This window comes from Zootermopsis nevadensis, unplaced genomic scaffold (genome assembly GCF_977971745.1).
Source record: "Zootermopsis nevadensis isolate Lab colony 2312 unplaced genomic scaffold, Znev_1.0 Znev_ptg000017l, whole genome shotgun sequence".
NCBI lineage: Eukaryota > Metazoa > Arthropoda > Insecta > Blattodea > Termopsidae > Zootermopsis > Zootermopsis nevadensis.
This window is the reverse complement of record NW_028259149.1, coordinates 17651295-17674037: the sequence shown is the minus strand read 5'-3', so window position 1 is coordinate 17674037 and position 22743 is coordinate 17651295. Positions and strand designations below refer to the sequence as shown.

At 36.5% G+C, this 22743-nt stretch overlaps 1 protein-coding gene across 2 annotated transcripts in view; it reads right to left on the bottom strand.

The window, feature by feature from the left end:
- The window catches only part of Ndae1 (Na[+]-driven anion exchanger 1), a 138576-nt gene that overhangs the window by 115090 nt on the left and 743 nt on the right, over window positions 1-22743 (bottom strand). The window lies entirely within an intron of this gene.

The following is a 22743-nucleotide window of genomic DNA, read 5'->3' as shown; positions in this document are numbered from 1 at the left end:
ATCAGTTTACATTTAACTACGTAACTATTTACTTTCCGTTTTAAAGTCACGTAACCAAAACATATTTTGTGGGCCTTAAGCTTTGCATCCAAATGAGTAGTTTACGAGGAAAACTTCGGAATAAACAAAGCGGAGACACTTGGTTAGATGAGCACGTGTTCCTCGCGAAACAAAGCATTTCACACGAGAAATAAACCTGTTAACATATTCCACATTTATCTGAGGAAGCTTTGTTGTTTTAACTGAAATTTGTAATACTCTAAATCGATAAGAACAAGTTTTAGGATACATTAGGTAAATGACGAAATTATAAAATATTTCTGGTCGAAAATCTGTAATAAATGAGAGCAGCCGAGGAGTGGTGTAGATTTCAGGCTGTAATAAGATGAATAATAAGAGTGTACTGGCAAAACTTTGAACCATTTTAGTTAGGTTAGGGTCCAATGGCGGATTTAAAAATGGCTGTAAATGTTCAGGTTCCATAAAATTACAAAATTTTGCGATTAGAATCAAGGACGACTCTATACAACGGACACAGGCATATTTTATCTACAGTACAAACCCACTCACTTACCCCTTTGGATTTTCGAAAGCTGAAATTGCAAACGATAATGAAACAAATAGTAATATAAAGAAAACAATTGCAAAACGATTACAAGGTGTTACTTAATTTTTGCAGCGTACGTTCTGTCCGATTGTGCCAACTTCATTTCCCTTGCGTTCATTTAATGTACTGCATACAAATCTCTTATTGACAGAACTAATCAGGATTATGCCTATAAATTATACGTTTCTAAACATCTCAAGTTCTGTTGCCGACTAATGCAATCAACGCCAACTGCGCAGATGACAGACATTTTAATTTTCCTCCTAGTTCCTGAAATATACACCAACCATTCTGAAAAAATATTTGTTAAGCACGACGTACATATACAAAACAACTTCGAATACGATATTAAAAAATACAATAAAATCTGGAAGAAAACATCATTTGAAATCTGATAAACATCTGACTAAAAGTTGCATTTAAGAAATTATATATTTAAGTTTATATAATTTTATACACCTGAAGATGGTTCTTTTAGAACTGAAACATGTCGTGTAAAAAAGTGATGTTCTAATTGTAAATCGAACATTTCGATAGAGAACATCATTTAATATATTTTAAATATTTAAATGTTAATTATAGTAATATTTTAATATTAAATAGGAATTTTATTGTGATTAGACTGACAAGATTTAAACAAATTAAACAAAAATATTTTAAGTAAAAATTTTTGAGTTTTGCGTGAAGTGAAGTATATACAATTTTTGTACGGTAAGCCATTTGTATTCAAGTACATAAACTATGAGTTTAACTTAAAGTAATATTCCAATATTGACTAACATTATTACATCTGTCCAAACATTTTTCAGCTTACAATTCCAGTATCAAATGTAATTGGAATTCCGAAAGTAGGCTTAGTTTTAATGAAATGGATATAAATGTCATACCAAGGCACCAAACATTTGTTTATTTTGTTAACATTATGATTCATTCATTAACATTTTCTACTTTTCCACACAACAAGTCGACCAAAGCCTCTAGCAATTATTTCTTTGGAATGCTCTCATAAATTTCATTTGAAAGGCGGAAATCTGCTTTCCTTTTGCGTATCAATGTCACATGGACTTCAACTGAATATCTTAATGTTAGTCTGTGTTTATTTCCATCGGGACAATGCAAAACCCATTTAAATTCTATTTTGTTTCAAGACTCTGCAGCGTGTCTTCGCACGTGTACTTTGTGGATCGTCACGTACGCTGACTCACAGCCTCACAAAGGAATTTTGCTTCAAAGAGTATAAGGAGCACAGAATACTAAACATTTCTATGGGCGTGTCCACAACACTTTCAGCTGATTCAGATCTTAGAGCACATAACAGAGAAAAGTTAGTAACTCTGTCTCGATAGTTTAAAATGAGCTCGAAAATCCCACCAATCTGCTATCGACAAAGTCGATCTGACTGCGAAACACAACTCATCTATTATTATTTAATTATTATTATTATTTGTAGTGTTCTGTCTGACGACAGGTCCATATGAACAGGATCCTTCCATCCTTTTCTCGGACTGGGACCTGTTCATATACGTTCTTGGCAGATGATCCAGAAGTGGTTTGCCATTGCCTTCTTCTGTGTGTGAATGGAGTAATTGTTGGGATGCCACGGAGGAAAACTCCGTGTTGCCTAGACCACGGCCTTGCCCAACACAAGTTATAAATTCGGGCACCGCCGGGAATCGAACCCGAGACCCCAGGATTACAAGGCCAGCGTTCTAAGCGCTAGACCACCGTGATCTCTTCCTACGCTTACACTGCTGACAAAACCTTAGAAGATTTTATACACAGACCCTTGTAACATAGCAGAATTATTCTTTTTCTATGCGTTGGCTCCTAACGTCGGATTTATAAATAATATCGAACAACTGTTCTCTGTGACAAAAATACCTAGATTTCTTATCAGTAGCAGGCCATCTCTCGATCAGAATGTTTGTGAAGATCCCTTTTTTGTACATACTTAACTTCTATACAGCCTCAGCTTGTTAAAATTCATTTTCCAGTATTCATCATTAGCCATAGAATATTTAAAAATTCGCTTTTACTTTAAAGAAAACACGAGACTTTTCCACTATATGAATCATTTGATTAAAGCTTTCTAAGGACATAATAGCTAATTTCACTGCAAATAATACACTCTGTGGACAAAGTGCAGTTACTGACTGTTAAAGCAAGCGATACGTATATTTAACAGCGTGGTTTTAAAGTGTTAACAACAGAAATTTGTTAGATTCAGGTGCTGACTTACACTATTACGTCTTATTTAACAATTTATCTTTAGTGTTTCAACTTAATTGTTTTGGAACGTCTGTTTGCTTTCAGGAGCTTTAGTCTGTATGATGATCCGAGCAACAAACATACATTAGACCTATGTTAATATTTATACACATCTAATTTTGCAGGTCTGCATAATATTCACCACTACATACACAGTAATACTAAATATTGTTTGTTAAATATGATCTCGAAGGTATATCCATCGTAAATTTTTCATTAATCATCTTCATAAAACCGTAAATTAAATATAAACTACATTTCACGCCGTAGAGATTTAATGATTTATATTTTATAAAAAAAAATTCCACACCAACCAAAGTTGCAAATTTGTCTCACACAATATTTCATAACAGTTTATTATATGTTCCCCACGTTTTATATTTTACTAGACGATGGATAATATCCAAGAAAATTTTTTATTCAATTGACTCTTCACCATCGTCAAGAAGTTTTAGATTTGATATGGAATAACCTGTAGTTTAAAAATGTTTATACTAAATTTAATGAAAATATACTAACATTTTCAATAAATACTGGGCGGGGGGAAACCACTGGGATATGACGATACGTTTATTTGTAATGTTTTCCAAACAATAATTGCATAATATATTTGCGCAATTAGTGGTTTGTCGTGCAAGGTTCTTCCTCTACTTTGTTAAGTTTCGTAGTTTACCCTCGAGTCTCAGGGCGTATAGTTTTTTTTTCCGTCGGATTTTCGTAACACAAGCGACCGATTCGCCTGAGGCCTCGTGAGGCTATGAACCTGTGTGGCCTTGGCCATGGATAAGCCGTCCCTGAACCGTGCAATAGTTTGGTCGTTACACCGGCAACAGATACTTCATCAACAATAAATTCGTTTCAAGCCATGGAGGGCATTCACTCGTCTGGACAGACACAAGGATCCATTGTGAAGGAAATAACTCCCAACACCTGTTTCTATGGACACACGGATTTTCATGTCGTCTACCACATTCGTAATTCGGGAGGAACCAGGTTCGAATCCTCATCGAAAGACCTGACATTCTTAATTATGTTTCTCATGGTTTTAAAGTAGTTTTTCTATACTAATATTGGGATAACAGTTCAAACAGGCTACAACCACTTCCTAATTCCTCCCTCACGCCTCACCAATCATAACCGATTTGCAGATTATATTCCTTAATAGAATAACTGAAAAAAACAACGAAAATTTTCTGTAAAATTTGTAGCGTGTTTCTTAGTTTATTTAACGTATCTTTGTCCACTTCAGCTTTTATTTCATTTTTTTAACATTAATTTCTTTGATAATCTACTCTCACCTTATTCTAACAGTGCTACGTATGTTTTACAGCGTTAGAGTTTTAAACAGAGATAAAGTTTGAAGGACGTATTAATATGCTTAAATAATTATGTAATTAGTATTGTAACTGCTTCTTACACAATACGCTTTGTTTATGAAAACTGTTTTGTAACCAACGTTATTTGTAAAAAAAATATCATAACTTCATTACCATAAAGTGCACATGAATACGTCTAATAAAAATTATATACAGCATAAAATCAGAACTTTCATTTTAAGAAATAAATTTCTGTTGTTTTTAAAGAAGAACAGGAAATGAATGTAATGTTTTAATTGATATGTTATCGCATAAAATGAACATGCCACACGACAAAGTTTTCTTCAGTCTTGTTCAAAACAGTATCAAGTGTTTATTCTAAAATTCAAATTAAGTTTTAAAGTAGAAGTCATTGACTGTTCAGAGATGTTTGCTGTGTCGATCATTACGGCGATCGCTAGGCTGACAGACAGACTCTTCAGAATTATGAATTGGTGCTTTGTGTAATCAGCCTTTCAGTTATCAAATGATGAGCACAGTTTGTGTTAACCGACACGTTCCCACTCCTGTCATGAGGGATTCATCGGCTAGCCACTGTGTCCTGTTTTAAGACCCTAACCCATCATTTGCAGCGGAAAGTTTTGAAGACACGTGCAGAACGGAGGAGTTCTCACCTGATATTGGAGATGCAAGAGTAGTACTGTCAGACAGCCTTTGTGTTCTGTTTGATAAGTGTCTTCATACGAGGAAGTCCGATTAGTGACGATATCCTAATTTTCAGAGTGTGGGTGCCAACTGCTGTCGGCGTTGCTTTTAAAAATCAGCTCAGTTAATAGAATACTCCAATTACAGGCTTTTTTTTACGTGCGTGCTGTATTCAATGTTCACGCGCCTTGTTCAATTTGTCGGGGTCAAGGACTCAAGTTATGCCATAAATGTACATCAAGACAACATCTAATTACCTCTACTTACTCATATCCGAAGTTACAGAAATTTGAGGAATTATATGTTATTAGCTTCTTTTCATCCTAATTATTCATCTTTCTTAAAGAGAAGTCCGACATGTACAGTTTCTTGGCTGGTGGCTTATTTATATGAGAGTTTTACTCTAACAACACGCATAAATGCCTCAAAAAATTTTGGTAGAAAAAACGATAACAGAAGCTCCAACTTTTGTCGACTACATATCTCATTTGTAAAAACACGTAATAAAATGTAGCGTGGCCGGGCTGGAGAGGTCACGTTCATCGTGTCAGCTGTGCGTGAGGGCAAAACCCTATTCGTTATACAAAAGACTGTGTCCAACTTCGTGTTTTTATGTTTCTCGTTACCCCATAGAACTAGCCCTCGAAGCTGCCTGTCGGCTATTCAGGAAAGTCCCTGCTTTGATACAGTCAGAAGCTTCTTTATCAAGTTCTCAAGAGCTCGCCACCGGCCACTATCTTGAGCCAAATTCATTCAATGAACGTCCTTCCACTTTGTTTCTTTAAGATCCAAATCCCATGCAAGAGATCTAGTCTTTTCTGTCTATGACAAACAAGGTAACTAATTTGAGAGACTGTTGCCGCGGTAACTAGTAAAATATATGATTTATTAGGGAAGTTGGTCTGAAACGTCGGGACATTAACACTGGAGACAGGGAGAGCACGTGCAAATCCTTGAGATTCCAAATGTAAATATTTAAATGTGGACATTCTACAGAAATTAGATTTGTTTCCGTGTTAATTTAAAGTCCCACAGGTGTTAATGATGTTCAAACGAGTGCAGTGTAACAAGTATTCCTGTATTGACATATACTACGGATGATTATTGGGTCTGTTAACACCTCAACCCACGTGATAACTAATCGACTCGCCAAGCAATGACTTGTTTTGCACGAAGTTTGTTCTTAATTTATATTTGCAGTAATCCGAATACAAGAAATACAAATTCAATTACGCCGAAGGTTATATTTTGCTTTCGATACCATTTATTTTCGTCCGAGTGTCACAAAAATATCCGCTTCTTCTCAGAGCCTCGCACAAGCAAGGATATTATGAACTGTATAAAGTGTACAGGGGCAGACATCTCGTTACGTCCACTTGTCAGTGTCTACTGGAGCAACGAGGGGTGTGGGCACCGCTTGTTAACGGAAGTAACGTTTGATATAAATTTAAATAACTAGACAACGAAGAGGTTCGCCATATCAGGTTTTGAAGGATAATTCCGCCGTCTTTATGGCACGTGTTATACAGGGTTATTCATAATTCCCTGAGACAATACAAAAATTCGCTAGACTTGAATGGTGCAATGGATGGTAACATAGGACATACCGATGGAAAGCTAAACTCTCTAAGTTTATTTTACGTTCCTCATAAATGCTCTATGTGTCCGCCGTCAAGCCGATAATCCACTTCCGCCCATACCCGCTGCAGAATGTCACGATCGATTTGTGAGATGGCAGTAATGATTCTTCTTCGCAGTTTACGCAGATCCCGTGGCAGAGGCGGTACAAAGACCTGGTCCTTAATATACCCCCATAAGAAAAAAATGACATGGCTTCAGGTCAGGTGATCGGGGTGGCCAACGACGCAACGCGTGGTTATTGAGTATTTATGAGGTATTTAAACTAAACTTGGAGAGTTTCTCTTTCTATCCGCATGTACTATGTTACCATCCATTGCACCATTGAAGACTAGCGATATTTAGTAATGTGTCAGGGAATTATGAATAATCCTGTATGTCTACTGACAGCAGTGACTAGGTTCCGGGCCAAACGACTGGAGATCGGTTCCGGACAGTGACAAAACTTTTCTTGAAGATGATGATCCACGGTGTAGTCTGGTAGATATTGGCCGACGTTTCAGAGGTACGTCCTGCCTGCGTCAACAAGGCGATTTCCTAATTATTCAAGGGCATTTATCCCAACGATTCAAAAAGCAGATTAACATTCTTGTCGAAAGATAATGGATGCTGGAAGCACCAGAACAAGAGACAGGCGAGCATGTCAGATACTTAGGGCCCACCGACAACTAATATCAATGATATTAGTAAATTTACACTCTGTGGAATATATTTTTGCGATAAGTCAAGTTACAGGCGTGAAGCTGATGGGAAATATTTTCTCTCAACAGTTGTCCTTGTGAGCACTGACTGTGAACTGTTAACGAAGGTGACGGATAAGAAACGGATATACGCACACTTTTCCTTCACCCGGAGAGGGTGAGTTCGCTTTGGTATGAGTTGGAGGCGTCGGAAATGTTCAGTCCGACCTTGTACTTGGAGTATGAAAATCCAAAACTTCATAGAAGATTATAAAAAAGCAAAATGAAATCGATCTGACACTCATGTGCTCAAATGACAACATCTAAACTTCAATTGCTGGTTTTCCTTGATATTATTGAAGTAAGTAGATACCATAACATACCAGTGCATGAAAATTATTTAAAAACATAATGCAGGTTCTTGTAAACTGCTGTTATAATAAAAAATTTATATAACTGTTGCCATGGTAACGCTGTTGAAGGATTCTCGGTCTTATAATTTGAATTTCTAACCACAAAACCGTATCTATTACGCGGAGAGTGTGAACCTCAACTGGCTGGATAAGAATGTATTTTGTCTGGTCGGTTCTGCTGTGTCCCAGTGCATGGATAACCACTTGGCGGCATAATCACCAAATATTTCCTATGTACTACAGCTGTAATGGTTATTAGTACTGGACTGGTCAACCAGAACTTGTTTACGAAATTTGGATACGCAATGAGATTCACATTAAGAAGCGTGTTCTATCCTTGAGTCGTTCATGTACATGAATAGCTTAATACGTTAATATATGATCAATTTACTTTCGTATGATAGTGTAATTGCGTCATATTGTGAATATTATAACAATTATTTATTTTAATCCGTCTGATCACAATATTTAAAATTTCTTATAATTAAGATAATAAAATATAATTCATGTTCCATATCGATTGATCGATTTACATTTTCGGAACATTTACACAACATGTTTCGGTTTTTATAAAACCATCATCAGGTGTAAAATATATCTAAGAACTTAAAACTCAATTATGATTTCTGTAGTTTTTTGGTGATGTTTCATTACGTTTGTTTTTTCCATTTTTGGGCGGAGGTGTTGTTTTTTCTTAAATGTTATTAGATGTACATATCGGCCAAAGATGTAGGAGTGAGTGTCCCGATATGTCCAGAAGTACTAGTGTCTTCGAATAGGTGTGGGTCAATACTGACTCAATCTATCGTATATCTATAATCGTTTTAGTCATATAAATTCCAACAGAAGACGGCGGAATTATTAATAACGAAGAAAGGAAGTCCCTGTTTGCAAATATCGTTCTTGGCTATAGAAAAAGAATAGAATGACTTACAAAATTGCCATTTTCTACGAATAACTGAGAGTATATGCGAAAGTCTTGTTATGCATACAAAATTATTCAGCACGTTGGGCGTTTCAAATGACGTAGAAGTGCACTTCCTGCTAACCTAACCTACATGAAAGGAAAGTGCTTTGAATAATGCCTAATGTTACGACCAGTTTCTTTTTTTGTTCAATGAATAGGCCACAATATAGAGCAATGATTTCCAAACTGTGTTCCGCGGAACCACAGGGCGGTTGCAGGATTCATTATTAAAATGCACTATTAGACACTGCCCGCTTTCCAAAAACGTATCGGGAGTTTGCTATATTCACGTCTATATGATTTGTTGCCATAATTATGATGTTACTTATATTCAAAGAAGCCTACACGCTTATAGTGAATATTATATTTTGTAATTAGGCCTAGAATTAGTAACAAAAACACACACGCTGTTATAGGACAAGCATTTATATGAAGATACGGAAACCCGAAAATTGTTTTTCGATTTCAGACTTTTAGGATTTATTTCCCTTTATGATAATATCACCGTGCCACGGTGGTCTAGCGGTTAGAACGCTGGCCTTGTAATCCTGGGGGTCTCGGGTTCGATTCCCGGCCGTGCCCGAATTTATAACTTGTGTTGGGCAAGGCCGTGGTCTAGGCAACACGGAGTTTTCCTCCGTGGCATCCCAACAATTACTCCATTCACACACAGAAGAAGGCAATGGCAAACCACTTCTGGATCATCTGCCAAGAACGTATATGAACAGGTCCCAGTCCGAGAAAAGGATGGAAGGATCCTGTTCATATGGACCTGTCGTCAGACAGAACACTACAAATAAAAAAAAATAAATGATAACATCAGGGAATTCACTTCTGAGTGCCGATAACTAGGTCAGAGAAGTAAACTTAACATGGACTAGTTTTCGTTTTCGTAAAAACTGAAGAAATGAGTAAAACACAGAAACTTTCTGAGAGTTCTGTGAGCCTTTTGTCCTGTGGTTCAGAGTTCGTTTCTTAAGCACGGCATTTATATCAGTTTTATATGAAGGTTTTCTTTGGGATTATAAATTACATTTTCAGGATGTGATCGACGTAATGCATGTATTTTAAAAAAAACATGCCAACTGTGTGTCTTTAGATTAACCCGGGAAGGTTGTACAAAACATATTAATGTTTTATATGACTTGAGGCTTTCGCGGGAACGGAATGCAATAAAAATCCTCTCAGGTGACAAGCCGTGATGTTCCTGATGATGGAGACAGAGAATGTCTTTGAAAATTTGAACTACTGCTCCAATTTGACTCGACTTGTCGCCGGAGAATATTTTATTCGTATATGAGAATTTTGATGGAGACGCTGCAGATAAAGTTGAAATAGTGCTCTTTTGCAGGGTTTCAAAATGTTCTAAGAAAAATGGTATATTATTACCATTCTTGCTTCACTGAAGGCTTTAGGAGCGTCAAAGACTACCATTCGCAGACCCTCTCTTGTTTCAGACTCTTTGATGTTTCGTCACGGGCGTTAAACTAATTACAATGATTTCCTTGAAAAGCATTAGGCCTATAGGAATTTCCAAAAGAGTAAAATTCTGTCACCATAGAGTCCTTTAAAAACGTCATTAAAAGAAATAAAGACTTGAGAACCCTTGAATGGATTTTCGTGCAATTTTAAACTGAAAAATTATACTACAATTTGACGATTTATTCCACTCGTGGTTAAAATCGACTAAAAATAATGGATACTTTACATGAATATTTACGTGTGTTCCTACTTTATAACTCGGACATAAACCGCTGAATACTTATCGGACTGAAAAATATTTCGAACAGAAATTTTCCATAAAAATCGTTTTTTGACACAGATAAACAAAAGAGATTTTATCCTGTATGTTCTTATTACTCGAGATCCGCTGAACTGATTTTGTTCACATTCGAGGTATCTGCTAGTCCTTCCCCCTACTTATAGGAGGGTATCAAGAGTTCACGAATTGAAAATTTAGAGGAAAACTCACCAGAACTGTTACGCTATGCGCACATTTTCTAAATTGTAAGTAATATAGTTGTATTCATGCAATAAAGAAATATTATGACTAATAAATAATGGAGAATAAAGCTGAACACTTGAGTGTTCCAAGCCGAGAATAGACTTCATACACTACATTTATCGCGACTATCGCAAATCACGATAGACCGGTACTATCGACTTTAAACTTAATAACCATTCGAAGACGATGGAATGGTGTAGAATCTTAAATGCATTCTCGTGCCATCTTCTTTAAATAAACATTAACTTTCAAGATCACAAGAATATATATATATAACATGGTGTAGAGGTCGGCAAGTGATAACCTAAATAAAATATGTGAATGGACGAAGTCTTCTCAGACATCCTTGATTTTACAGACAGCCAAAAAAAAGTCACAATTTTTACTTCAGCGTAATAATATACAAGATTCCAAATGTGACTTCTATTCCAAAATAATTTTCATGTGGATCCATTACAGTATTCATTTCATTCGTAAAGCTTTAAAGCCAATTGAAGTCAATGAAGGATATTAATAAGGTAGTATATTTGCGTCATATTGTGAATTAGGTTAATATTTTAATATTTTCCGTCAAATCACAATTTTTAATATGATAATAAAATATTTAAAATATCATTTCACGTTCCGCATCGAATGATCGATTTACAATCTTATTATCTTATTAAAAAATTGTGATTTGACGGAAAATATTAAAATATGAAGAATATTAAGAATATTGAAACCGACACATCTCACAGCGTGTAATTAACCTTAATTCAAAACAAAATTATTATACTTACAAGAAAGTGCTATTATTAATGCGTTCCATGTCCTCGAATCTCACTCGCCGGTTAAGTACTTTCTGGGGACTTCCTCCTTTCATCCCAAACAAATTCAATCACATTTCAGCTACGTGATGTCCCGACACAGTAAGGAGCGACTTGCCACTAAATATTATGTATCACACCCACGAGCTGTAGCCCGCACCGAATCACTGGAAATCATCAGTTCTCGTGGTGATGAAATGACCGATTATCTATTAAACTAAACAGCTGACGAGGATAAACTAATGCGATAATACCACAACAGAGAAATTTGGGGCCGACTGACCGAAGGTTAAGTCTGGCATCATAAACGTATCCTCGTATAGTATAAACGCTGAGAAATTAAATCCCATTTCTTGATCATTGGCACCAAAACAGATTCTTCAATTGTTTCCTAGAAATGTTGGCCACGATTTTTAGATAAACGTGGATATGTAGTCTGCTGTTATATCACAGAGGAGAGGAGAGGAGACTGCTCACAGTACAGCGCAGATAGTCGTGGGATATTCTGAAGGCAATGGTACGTAATTATCCTGTGGTATCCATGAAGTAATGAACAGCTGGATCACTAATAAAGGAGCAGACTTGTACGTTACGGATTTCCTTTGTTTCACAAGTTATTTCTTCTGTGTTTCTGTATTTCTTATGTTCTACCTCCTCCTTTTATCTTCACTTCCCTATATCTTATTTGGTTTTCGAGCTTGGGACAGAACGCTTTCATTCTTTTTGTGATCGTTGGCCTTGATACTTACATTCGATGTGGAACATAAAATGATAATTTAATTATCTTATTTGTAAATTTTAAATATAATTGTGATTAGACGGACAAAACCGAATAATTAATTTAATACAATTTCTTCTCAACTGACCACAGTCACGTCCCTAGTTACGAACCTATTTTCTAAAGTCCATCGTTCGACTGCATTACCAACTCAGTCCTGACTGCAGTCCCGCCTCTAAGAAATGTTTCATTTCACAGACTTAGAAATGTCTCCACAGAGCTTGATGAAACTTCTGTGCAGGTGTGGATAAAAACGTTGTTTGGTGCTGGTAGTAATCGGAAAATTAAAAACGAAGACATTGAACACTGGAATATCGGAACTAAAGCGTGGTCATTAATCCGCGTTAAAGGCGCACAGGAAGGCATCTACAAATCTAACGCAAACCGTCTCAGTAGACTACAGAGATTTACAGAGAACAGACAGTGAACTGTATATAACTAGAGCGGGACTGATCATGAGTTAGGATGTAAGACATTAATACTGAATCAGTTACTGATGCTGTTGGTACACACCGCCTTGTTCTATCCCTTACCGTGCTATTGCTTATCTCTGACGTCATTAGCACATCCACGCGTCCCTCATTAAACAATTAAATCGTTCCGTATGTGTAAATTAATACCACTAACTGACAGTCAGGTGGGAAGAGTGCTAAAATAACTTGGACTAACTCCTAATTTACGGTATGTGTAATTTTCTTTATAATGAGAACATGCCAAACAGAACTTCATGTCATTGAGTAGATCATCGCATGTCGATAATTCCCTTCATTCCTTTATATATTCTGTGTTTATTATAGAGGATTGCTGTTCAACATAAACAAATATAATGCACTCATGCACTCTGTATTAGCTTCCATATTACCGTTTTGTTTAGGTCACAGTACCTTCAGTTAATTCAGGTTAGTGTCAGGCCACTGTAGCTCCAACTACTACCATCAGAAGTTGAGGAAGAAATATTAGCATTTCTCTTTCGTATTTGGAAAGTCCTCATTTCAAACCTCGGACTTAAAACAAACTTTCCTGAAATGTTTCGTATTTATTTATTTTTAGTGTTCTGTCTGACGACAGGTCCATATGAACAGGATCCTTCCATCCTTTTCTCGGACTGGGACCTGTTCATATACGTTCTTGGCAGATGATCCAGAAGTGGTTTGCCATTGCCTTCTTCTGTGTGTGAATGGGATGCCACGGAGAAACCGGGGAAGCCCCCGGAGGAAAACTCCGTGTTGCCTAGACCACGGCCTTGCCCAACACAAGTTATAAATTCGGGCACCGCCGGGAATCGAACCCGAGACCCCCAGGATTACAAGGCCAGCGTTCTAACCGCTAGACCACCTCATCTTATTATTATTTAGTGTTCTGTCTGACGACAGGTCCATATGAACAGGATCCTTCCATCCTTTTCTCGGACTGGGACCTGTTCATATACGTTCTTGGCAGATGATCCAGAAGTGGTTTGCCATTGCCTTCTTCTGTGTGTGAATGGAGTAATTGTTGGGATGCCACGGAGGAAAACTCCGTGTTGCCTAGACCACGGCCTTGCCCAACACAAGTTATAAATTCGGGCACCGCCGGGAATCGAACCCGAGACCCCCAGGATTACAAGGCCAGCGTTCTAACCGCTAGACCACCGTGGCTGTATCGTACTATCCCTTAAAAATAAGACCTCCGTTCGCCACGTATGTCACTCACACATTCCTGAGCGGTTTATGCACATCACGTAGTCTTTGCCCACAGACTGGCGTATTATCTTATTTCGTATTATTCTTTTTGTAACTGTATCTAACACATGATAAATGTTCATTAATTTAAATTTCAGTTGGTTTTTGCAAAGCTGCATCATATCTGACGTCTGTCTCTAGAACACATTAGTTATTTCCTTACAATCGCACATTTATATAAAAGATTTTCAAGAAAGTTCAGATTTTCAGGATGAATCTTTAAAAAGCTTCTTGGCGGCTCTAATTAGAAATTTGTTTTATTATTAAAGCTATTTAAATTTGAATAAATTAAATTTACCCGTTGGTGGAAATTCCTGAAGAATCGAAGTGTCGTTACACTGGATTGGATCGATCCTCCTAAAGACGGAGGTAGCCGGCAATTAAATGTGTGTAGTGTATTTTGGATCACAGAGCGGAATGCTGTTGCTTTAATTTTCGAATCTCTGAATTACGGAAATAGCACTCCAGCATGAATCGTCTTCTTTTAACTAAAAATTATTAAAATCAAATGGAATTGAGTATTCTTTTAATTTTAACATGACATTTGAAGTTCTCACCGCGGTTATGATGTTGATGTTGGTTTACTAGGTTGTGACGCCGTGTGGGCGTATAGACACCAACGTATGTAAGAAATATACCATCTTCATCGTCAGGGTTGTCATTAGCCCTGAAGACGGAGGCAGTATGTTCCTCTGAAACGCAGGTATTTATCTGCAAGTTTAAACTGCGTTGTAACTAAGAAGAACAACATCTTAACTTCCGAGTTACTGAAATAGAACTAAGGCTTAAATAACCTGTGGACAAATGATTTAGTGGACATTCAATATTAATCAGCCACTGAGGAAGATTTTCCTCATAATCAATGTAAACTTCACGTACACCACGCAGTTTGGGAATGGCTTGAACACGGTCGATACAAACACCAAACGCAGTCTTTCTTCCCGAGCAGAGTCCGTCATGTAACATTAACACTACCAGTCAGTCTCCAGAGCAGCGCCGAATGTCTCCTGTATTGATTACCACTTCTAACTGGTATCTGCGAAGTTCGCATTTCAAATCTCAGCCGACTACGCTGAACGTCTTTCGTATTTTTCCTAAATAATTGCAGACAGATATCAGACCAGGCAAATTCCATTTCCTCCGACATCCTTCAAATTCACTGTTCGGAGGGCCAAATTTTTCTACGCTCTATACAGTTGATTAAGCGGCATTATACAATTGTTTAATTGTTTTGTTTAATTTTAACCGTCTAATCACAATAAAATATTTTATTAAATATTAAAATATTATTACTACAATTAACATTTAAAATATTTAAAATATATTAAAATGATGCTCTTTCTATCGAAATGTTCGATTTACAATTAGAGCATCATCTTTTTTTCACGACATGTTTCGGTTTTCAATGAGCCATCTTCAGGAAACACCAGAACAGCGCATTTTTAATAAAATAAACTGCTATAGAACTCAAATTTAAATGATTATTTCATTATCTAGTTCTGAGGTAAAAACCAGTAGATTGACTGTAAACGGATCTGTAAAGCATCAGACTATTTCCAGACGCAATGACAAGGCTATCCTCCAAATTTTCAGATACGTTCCACTGGAATTGCCCTAAGTAATGTTAATATATTTCAATATATTCGCGTGACGTGTGAAAAGGTCATCACTCTATCTTCGTTTGCTGAACGCTATATATAATATGGACAGAGTGCACTCTGTCGTGACACCATAAGGAAATCAGTCTTCTAGCCAACTTTGTGTCAGCAAATAGTATATACATAAAGAAGATAAACTTTGCATTTATTTTATCTGTATCAACAACACATTTCATCATCAGGTAGAATATAATGAAAAAGGTTGTTATGCATGTTTGTTTAAATACGCACTTTCATCCTACTTATGTTCTCTACTTTTTATTTGTAGTGTTCTGTCTGACGACAGGTCCATATGAACAGGATCCTTCCATCCTTTTCTCTTCTCGGACTGGGACCTGTTCATATACGTTCTTGGCAGATGATCCAGAAGTGGTTTGCCATTGCCTTCTTCTGTGTGTGAATGGAGTAATTGTTGGGATGCCACGGAGGAAAACTCCGTGTTGCCTAGACCACGGCCTTGCCCAACACAAGTTATAAATTTGAGCACCACCGGGAATTGAACCCGGGACCCCAGGATTACAAGGCTAGTGTTCTGACCGCTAGACAGATTTACACCTAATTCAATTAGATTATTAAAGAACCAATGACAGGAAAACACTGATAACACGTACATATAAAAAACAGACAAACGAAACTAAATATATAAATGAATATATTTAATAGATCAATCAAACATTTCCCGTATTGAGTATAATAGTCAGTTATAGGAAAACATGGAAATAATACACTTAGTTAAAATTATAACAATCACTTCTAAAGAGTTTAAATAATTTTCAATTACTTTTATGTTACAATCCGGGGGCACAGTAATGATTCCCTACAAGTAGACCGTGGTTCATTCTAACACGAATTTCAACCCACACACGTTCAATCGTTTCCAAGCCAAGACGTCGTTCAACGCCACACAATGAGTAATTCTGTACGTTCATAATATTCCCAATTTACATTTCGTCCTAAATACGTACTTCCTTCATCTGATGTTCTATTGCACTATTTTCTCCGAAGAAATAGTCTTGTGTTAATATGCTCGTACTGATTTACACTTAATACTTTACGCGTAAAATATTTCAAGTGGAGTTCACTGCAATATAAATATTATCTATTTAAATACAGTATCAGTACTCAAATTGTCTGTTTATATATTTTTTTACTAATAATAATATTCTACTCCCTGTAATCCTAAAAAATATTTATTAGAGTACACAGTGTGGCAATTTCAGGGTATTGCTACTCTCTGCTGGAGGGAGGTATCACAGTTTAAAAAATAAATCCATCTGTTGTAGGAATAATTTCATCGATGCAATTCCTTAGTCACAGCAGGATGTATTTTGTATAATAGATTAAACCAATGAAATAGCTAACTGTGGAAGATAATAATTCGAACCTTTGAAGACAACAAAGTATGATAAAACCCCAGACCTTGTTTATAACGAGAGATCGCAAGGAAAAAATTATGCTGGGAAACCAAAGAAAATGTGGTTTACATATGCGTCCTTTGCTGCTTTGCACATCCGTTCTTGATAAATTTATGAACCGTATATATAATGCAATCAGAATATTTGTCCATGTATTCAATAAATAAAAGTTATACGTCTTCATGAGGCACGTGTTTCATATTACGTGCCCATATCGTGTACAAAAGATCGTATTTGAGAACGCAACAAATTTGCGATCTATTCTCTGCAGAAATTAGACAGATACGAAATACAATCATCCGAAAATTTTAAGTGTACACTTCCAATGCTAAATTTTATATCAATCTGTTGGGGGGGGGGGGGTTCAGATATTAAATATTTAAGATTGCTAAAGCATGTATATGACATATCAATCAGCCATTACGCGTTGTATGAAACGTCTTTAGAGCAGCTGTGTAGATCCATGTGACCGCCAGTTCTCTGAAGTCAGATAATCCACCGGTATCAAAGTCTTCAGCATCTGCAAAGTTTCACGTTTCAGCACTAATATGTAGGCCTTCTCTTCGTGGCCTGATATCTCGGAATAATACAATCTGACAGCACATTTACAGCCACGGATAGCCAATTTACCAAAAGCTTTCTCAAACTACTCCCACGATAGCCTTCTGGGGATTAAATATGTTTGCGGAACTCTCGCCTCTACTATAAACACAAGGGTCACGTTCCTGAAAATACGCTTGGTTAACAAGACCAGAATCGTCTGGAAAACTAGAGGTTAGAAGAATTGTGGTCGCTGCCATCACTTACGAAAGTTTAATGTGTTTGGTCTTTCACTGCACATGTAATAGCAGAAACGTCGGAATACAATTTCATTTATCGTGACAGCTCAATTATAACACCAGTAATAAAATAAAAATATATAAAAATACTCTTAAAAATTACATACCTAAATATTAAACCATCATTTGAAAAGAATTTGACAAGAAACATACAACACGATAACTCCTTCCATCTCTGTTATACTTGCAGGTTGTATTAATAACTTAAAGCAATAAACTTTTGACACAAATGTCGTTTGCTGACAGAATCCAAGAGGACATATCTATGGTTTTGGACGCAAGGTTCTGAGTGGCTTAATTCTTACACAAGTTGTGCTAAGTGTAGTTCCCCCTGGTGGAAAAATTATAAAGTTGAAAACCACTGCATTTACGTAAGATTTTTAAATTAATATTTATATCAAAACGTTTTACGATAATTTTATATTTCAAATAATAAATAACATTGCTTAAATTTGGCGTACTCTTATTATAAATGTCAGTTATCTGTTCTTACACTCCAAGTATGCCTCGAGCACGACAAAGTTGAGAGACTTTTCCAGTTCACATACTTTCAAACATTTACAGTTTCTGCTTTCCCTTATGAAAGACATCACGCCTCACACCCAGACGAAACTTTAAAAAAAAAACACGACAATTCCACCAAATAATGGCTCACAAATAATGTGCCATGTTTGGAATTATTTATCTACAAACTGTTAGTACCGACCTGTAGTGTTTTTCAATTACAGTTGCTCTTGTAAAGAGACCTTCAATGCTGGATCGATAGATCCAATACAGGAGCTATGCATAGCACTGAACTTCTATTTATATCCAACCGCTTTCAAAGAACCAGTACGTATTGACAACCCAACTAACACTTACGTTCTTCGTGTTGCCTATATGCCGGCGCACTGAACCGGACTGTTTGTGTGCGACACACCTCATAGTGGCTCAGTATTTACCTAAATAGGCCGATTTAATGATCAGTTGTGCGTGAGGCAAGTTACGAGTTTATTTAAGACAAAATCACCCTTGTTATTATGTTATAACATAAAAACCAAACACACAAAGGTAAGGTTAAATATTTGACACGATATACAACCGAATTTCACGTCAATCCATGCACTTTCTTTGCATATGTATATATATGTACCACTGTTATACTTCATGATATTCATACCTAAATGGAAAATGACAATAATTACTTGAGATATCAAATTGTTCTCCTGATAAATGATAATAACTTGCAGTAACAAGTTTTATCACTTCTTTTACGGTGGTCTAGCGGTTAGAACGCTGGCCTTGTAATCCTGGGGTCTCGGGTTCGATTCCCGGCGGTGCCCGAATTTATAACTTGTGTTGGGCAAGGCCGTGGTCTAGGCAACACGGAGTTTTCCTCCGTGGCATCCCAACAATTACTCCATTCACACACAGAAGAAGGCAATGGCAAACCACTTCTGGATCATCTGCCAAGAAGGTATATGAACAGGTCCCAGTCCGAGAAAAGGATGGAAGGATTCTGTTCATATGGACCTGTCGTCAGACAGAACACTAATAATAATAAAAAAATAAACCATTCATTTATACTTTTCATCAAAATGTATTTTGAGTACTTTTGTGTTGAATTTTTATTTTTTCATAAAACTCCTTACGTATTGTTCCTGTGAGCAGAAGCGTGACTCCAGGCTTTGAATCTTCTGTGTCAGAAAGATGGAAAATAAAATAAATCCAGTTCTTACGTGCCGCAAAATCTCCGAAGGATTTCAAATGTGCAACACGCACTGTGTGTATACGATATATCTTCACCACAATAACTTGAGCGTGTCGGCATGGCATCAACTGTTGTTTGTAGACAGTTGTGTATTTTATGTGCAGCACAACCCAAAATTTCTCTGTGAAACTTTCTTTTCAGTGAACTTCGTACATTTCTTTCCTTTCTCCTTTTTACCCTTCCAAAGTTTGTGTTGCAGTTGTCGCCACATAATTCTAGAAAAGTATACTCGAGTTCGTCTTGATTTATTACAGAGACCAAAGTACTGCTTAGAATTTCCAGCCTTTATGCTGTAACTGACCTTTATTTATATCTTCCTTAAGCTCCTTAACTGACAAAGGTGCCAAAAATGCTTCACACTTGTCCGGGCAAGAATCAAATAACATCAGTTTCGAACTGCAGTTAGGCCTTCCTCCAGTTTGGACACAGAACTTATTCCATTTCTGCAAGATTTCCTTATGGAGGATTGTCCCTCTATGCAGGTCGTCTGTGAACTTTGAACAAACAAGAAAACTGTTTCTGGACAAAGGAGCGACTATGAGCGACTCTTTCATTCCAGTGCTTTATGTACAGTAATAATCAATTCACTAACAGAATTAATTGGAATATTCTGAATAAAACCACGAATCGGTCGGAACAAAATCTCCACATTTCGCCTCATGAAAAAAGGGTATACGAAACTATACAAATAACTGTAAATACATACAAATCCTTGCCCTATGAACAGCACACAACACAAGCTGGGTAAAAACTTTCGATGATCAGCCAGAATATATATATTATCTACGAATTCTGATCAGGAAAGATAAGATACAGCCTTTTTCTAACTATAACAATATAATTTCTTATAATAATTCGCGGCATAACGGTTACGCAACATCAGACTGCTTAGAAGATTTCTGTCTTCTGGGTTGTAGCGTCGTGTTGTCTGATAGATGTTTACCAACGTTTCAGAGGTCTTTACTACCTCCATCATCAGGGCGATCGTCCAGAACAACCCACAAGACAGCCATCTTAGAACTCACCGCCATGATAACCTCAAATCCTACTTAATCAGACTGGTTGCTGAGAATTTGGCTGTCCGGAAACAATTCATAAAAGGCCTTAGCACCGTTGCATGAAAGTGTATGAGGTAAGTGGAAGCAAGGCACTAGATGGGGGTGCCAGGGCCCATTTTATGAAAGGTTTGATGTACTACAGGGCTGGGGGCTCATATTTCCTAGTCTATATTATATAATTTTACTGACTGAGCTATGCCAGCTCATATTTAGATAAATCTCTAAACAAATTTTAATGCAATCAAAATAATATTATGCAAGTAGCACATGTTAAAACTAATTCTTAAGTAGAATTGAAATTTTGGGAACACACAAAGGCATTCTCTGCGATTACGCGCATGTAAGTTATTGTCCATTCAAGTCTGTCGCTGCAGAAATATTAAACACAACAAATATTATACTGTAGTAGACACAAGAGTTATTTTAACGCGCATTTCATTAAAACTATTTAATGATATTTCAAATAAGAGTCGCGTGAGATATAGGCCTATATTTTATTTTCTGTATTACTTTTCTAACAAGAGTTGTTTCTGAACAGAAATGTTATAAATTAGGCCTATATTGTATTGTAGCTTCACATGAAGTAAGAGTTATATTCAATACATTTGGGACAAAATAAATTTTCCCCAGTCCCATTTAGTGTGGACATTTCAACATCAAATTTAATTGAATTCTGTTGAGTAGAAATGCAGTACGTGCGAAGACATTTTGCATTCTGTAAAAGTAACGTGGAGACAGCAACGAAGTAATCTCAGCCAATAATCAAAGTTGATATGGAATAAACTTCCTTCTTTAATGTGTTTAGTTCAAATTTTAAACAAGTAAATAAATACTGAACATTTTAAATAAAGTTATAAAACAGAAAACACTTTCTGAGGTGCGAATATTTTAAAATTTCTGAAGAAAACACTAAGTAGTCAAATAGTTCCTAACCAGCAGTATTAATCTCAGTTTCTTTCCTATTGCAAAATGTGAACAATTCCAGTAACAAAAATAAATTGTTGTGAATGAACCAGAACTGTGTTACAGAACCATTTTCATAAGATGGCGGAGGGGGAAATTCACAAGACGTCAACTGACTCATAATTTCTCTATTTACTGACAGATGTATGTAGTTAAATGAAAACAAATATATTTATCATATTTGAGCACGTTTTAATATTTATTCGGTACGATAAAATTCAGTGCCAGGTAATTGACATGTGGACGTACATTACTATCCACCTCATGGATCTGACAATACATCATGTTGGTATTATCAACCAAAGTAAATTAAAAAGTACTGCTATATACTATGCACCAATGGCATAATGCCCATACAAAATTTAATGAAAATCTGTCCACTTAATCTCATGAGTAGACAGATATCACGGTTATGTCATCAGCGACAATAATGTCATGCGGGCAGCCAAGGGCATAACAAATATAACAATGTTCCAAAGACACTGTGTTAAAGGTGTGTTGATATCACCATGTATGTGCAAAGGATCATGGGTAAAGGCTCCAATGGCATAATCTCCATAAGACATTTCATCACATTCCATCACCCATTCTCGAGTTACTGAATATGTACAGGTGAATATCCTGAGAATAAGATCACCTATGGCATGATACGCATGCATAGGGCATCACGTCACAACTTCGAGCATCCGTGACACTGGTATTGCTGAGCGCAGGAATTTAAAAGTACGAGTTTGGAGAAGTCTCTTACCACATAACATCCATATAGAATGTTATGAAAATCTGACCAGCAAATTCTCTAATTATTAAATGGATACAAATGGGAATAACATCTGATGACGTCATCAGCGGCAACATGGCAAAGGATAATGGGAAATGAAGAAATCAACGCCCCCATCTCATGAATTTTAACATTGGCCATTTTTGGTATTATTGACTGCAGGAGATTAAGAAGTACTATTGTGGACTAGGATCCTATGGCATAATTTTCATACCAAATTTTGTGACAATCCATTCAAGTTATTATGTTACATCTTCAGTTGACAGATGTGACAGACAGGCCTGAAGACAGAAGAAGTATGTTCCTCAGAAATGTTGGTATCTACCTACAAGTTTATACAGCATTACCACTCAGAATACCATTATTAATATTAAAGCT